Genomic DNA, 4115 nt, shown 5'->3' with positions numbered 1-4115 from the left:
CTACCTTGGCCCACCAAACTGCGCTGTCCTATTGAAAAAGGGGGAGTATGTCATGCTTCGGGCATAGTCTTCTTCCTTTTTTTTTCTTCCCTGCCCTGTCCCCTTTTCAATATGTTTTCTCTCTTATCATTTTATTTTATTTTTTAAAGGAAGCGCTACACCTAATGTGGGACTTGAACTCACAACCCTAAACTCAGGGGTCACATGCTCTATTGACTGAGCCGGCTGGGTGCCTCTGCTTTCTCTTTTAAAGAAGTTTTACTGAGTTCCTATTATGTGTTGAGGGCAATGCTCTGTGTTAGAAATAGACTAGTAGACACACTGTTCCTGTTTTCATAGAGTTTAGAAGTCAGTGAATCGTGTATTATAACTGTGAAAAGTGTGGGAAGGAATGTATATGGTGCTATCAGAGAGCAGTAGGTATATCTAAGTTGGACATGGAAGGGTTAGAAAAGACCTTCGGGATTTAAAAATTGAGATCTGAACAGTGAATAGGAATTAACAAGGGAAATTTGCATTTGGAAGAGATGGTGATGAACGGAAAGTCAAAAGAATTCAGGTAGTAAATGCCTGACAGATATCAGCTGTGTCTCCCTTCTGCTAAGATCCAGTTAGGATGGACTTCGATGCCCACCCACCACACATTCTGCCGAAGTTCAAAGTCTACCTCAAGATCTCTGAGGCTCCTTCGGGCCTCCCTGTAAAGCTCTTTCCTTTTCTTAATCGCTGCAAAAATTTAGCCAAAGATGGCTAAATAATTACATTATAAACAGAGAATTAAATAAACAGAGAATAAAAATACTAATGCCTCCAATGACTTGATATGCATCAAATATATAAATCCATGAGTTTAATATAAATTGAAAGTAAAAATTTATTTATCATTTTTAAACTTGCCATGACACTAATTTATTATTCTGAAAACTGATAAAGAGAAAGAAGGAATTTAGCATTTACATTGTTTTTCTTATACGGGCTTCAGAATATGGGTTTCTTACATGGGTTTCAGAATAAGCACATGGTTGAGGGAGAACTTTCTACGGAAGAACTCTAGCTATCAGTATGGGGAAAATGATATAATTTTAAAAACACCGTTTTTTGACCTCTAATGAAATAATGAATCTAGGCACTGGTCATCAATGCTATTCACCCTATCCTGTATACACTTGCTTGGAAACTTTACATAGGACAGATCAGACCCACATCACCTGAACCAAATGACAACTTCCACGTCGTTAGAAGTAGGAAATTAGACATTAAGGGCTTTTCATGAGATGGAAGAGGAAATATCCAGTATTAGAAATATCCTTGGAGAAAAAAAGCAAAAGAAAAGGAAAGGAAAATAGACAAAGAAAACATTTAAACTAAATCTGATTAAATCTTTAGAAATAGCTAGAGCTTACAAGAGATTCAGGAGGCAGAGAAACAAGTCAGCTGATACTACATGAAAACAATCATCTGAATCCAGAAAATGAGGAATTCTATAGGTTTCTCCAACAAATCTTAGATAGCAATTAAAATAGAAACAAGCGAAAAGAGTGGAGAAACTGCGACAGGTATAAAGAGATATGAAAGGCATCAATTGGGGCGCCTGGGTGGCTCAGTGGGTTGGGCCGCTGCCTTCGGCTCGGGTCATGATCTCACGGTCCTGGGATCGAGTCCCGCATCGGGCTCTCTGCTCAGCAGGGATCCTGCTTTCTCCTCTCTGTCTCTGCCTGCCTCTCTGCCTACTTGTGATCTCTCTCTCTGTCAAATAAATAATAAATAATAAATAAAAAAAAAAAAAAGAAAGGCATCAATTGAATGCATTGTGCACATCTTCTTTTGGATCCTGATTTGAACAAATCAAGTGGTTGAAAAAAGTTTTGAGATGTTTAGGAAAAATTGAACATAGACTGAGTTTTAAATGGTACTGAGGCATTAATGTTTACTTTGTTATTTGAGATAATGATATTGTGGTTCACTTTTTAAAAAAGACTTTATTTATTTATTTATTTAAGAGAGAGAGTGAGAAAACATGAGAGGGGACAGGGTCAAGGAAGAAGCAGACTCCCCACTGAGCAGGGAGCCCGATGTGAGACTTAATCCCAGGACCCTGGGGTCATGACTTGAGCCAAGGGCAGATGCTTAACTGACTGAGCCACCCGGGAGCCTCATGGTGTCTGTGTTTGTCCTAAAATGATTTGGCAAATTTGAGAGGCGCCTGGGTAGCTCTGTTCATCAAGTGTTTGCCTTCGGCTCAGGTCATAATCTCAGGGTCCTGGGATGGAGTCCCACATCGGGCTCCTTGCTCAGCAGGGAGCTTGCTTCTCCCTCTCCTGCTGCTGCTCCCCCTGGTGTGTACGCGTGCTTTCTCTCTCTCTCTCTCTCTCTCTCTGACAAATAAGTAAATAAAATCTTTAAAAAAGAAAAGAATATTGGAAAATGTGGCCATTGTGGAAGCTGGGAAATAGTACACGTGAATCCATTTTATCCTTCTCTCTTTAAAACAGCATGTTGAAGGCTGGGTGTTGTATGCAACTGATGAATTACTGGATTCTACCCCTGAAACTAATAATACAGTATCTGTTAATTAAATCAAATTTAAATACATTTTTAAAAAGCATGTTAGAAATACATTTTTTAGTACATCATATAAGCTTTAACTAAAAATAAATTTAAAAGACATGTTGTTCCTTTTTCTATTCTACTCTATTTTGTCACTTCCCTCTTTTCTTTCTTTCTTTTTAAGATTTTATTTTTAAGTACTCTCTACACCCAGCATGGGGCTTGAAACCACAACCCTGGGATCAAGAATCACATGCTCCTCCAGCTGAGACAACCAGGTGTGCTGGGTTTTCCTTTTTTCTAATAGTGGTTTCTTTGTTCCATTTCTCCCCTGTCGACTGGTTTTAATTTTGGTCTTTCACTAGTTCATAATTTAACATGCATACTTACTAGACTCTTAACATCTGTCCATACCTTCCTGCTAAACAATACAAGGTTCTAGGAGGGCTTTAACTCCAATCACTACTCCACAGTTTCACAAGTTGTTATTATTTTCTTTTTTGGAGGCAGGCAGGGTCAGAGGAGAGAGGGAATCCTAAGCAGGCTCCACACCCAGCACAGAGCCTACCATGGGGCTCGATCTCAAAACCCTGAGATCATAACCTGAGCCAAAAATCAAGAATCAGATGCTTAGTCGACTGAGCCACACAGGCACCCCACATTCTATTTTAATAGCTCTTATTATCTGTATTTATCAGTGTATGAGACAATGTTTGTTTTAGATTTACTTCTGTGTTTATTATTTTCTTGTGATTTCTTTATTACTTTTAATTTATTTTGCTTTCAATTTCTTTCTTTCCTGAGTATATCTGTTAATGCTTTCTTAAATGATCTAGGAGTGGTAAACTTTTTATCTTCGTGTTAGGGACTGAGTGCGCTTCCCCCAAATTCACTATTTTGAAGTCCTAACCTCCAGTGTGATAATGTTCAGTGGGCGGGGGCGGGGGTCTTGGGAAGTGATTAGGTTTAGATGAGATCATGAGACCCCCATGATCATGTGACTCCCATGACAGCTTGGTATCTTTATAAGAAGAGAGAACAGAACTCTTTCTTTTTTCTTTCTTTCTTTCCACCTTCCTTCCTTCCTTCTTTTCTTCCTTCCTCTCTTTCTTTTTTTCTTTCCAGAATATGAACATAGGGAGAAGGCAGCCTTCTGCAAGCCAAGCCGAGGACCCTCACCAGGAACTGAATTGGCTGGCACCTTGATCTTGGACTTCCCAGTCTCCAGACTGTGAGAAATAAATGTCTGCTGTTTAAGGCTCCCAGACTGTGGTGTTCTGTGATAGCAGCCAGAGCTAAGACGCTTACTTTTCTATTCCAAATATGTCTTTACTTCTGTCCTGATCCTTGAATGAAATTTGGGTACATAATTGGTTTTTTCTCAGCCGTTTGGGGCTAGTTTTCAACAGTCTTCCATCTTCTTTATTGCTGAAGAGAAATCTGTTGTTGGTTACCTTGTTATTCCTTTTCTGGTAAGCTGTATTTATTTACTGTTTGCTTTAAAAATTTTTGTTTTAAAGATTTTATTTATTTATTTTGAGAAAGGTGGGGGCAGAGGGAGAGGGAGA

Source organism: Mustela nigripes, chromosome 3 (genome assembly GCF_022355385.1).
Source record: "Mustela nigripes isolate SB6536 chromosome 3, MUSNIG.SB6536, whole genome shotgun sequence".
Lineage (NCBI taxonomy): Eukaryota > Metazoa > Chordata > Mammalia > Carnivora > Mustelidae > Mustela > Mustela nigripes.
Note: the sequence above shows the minus strand (reverse complement) of the source record.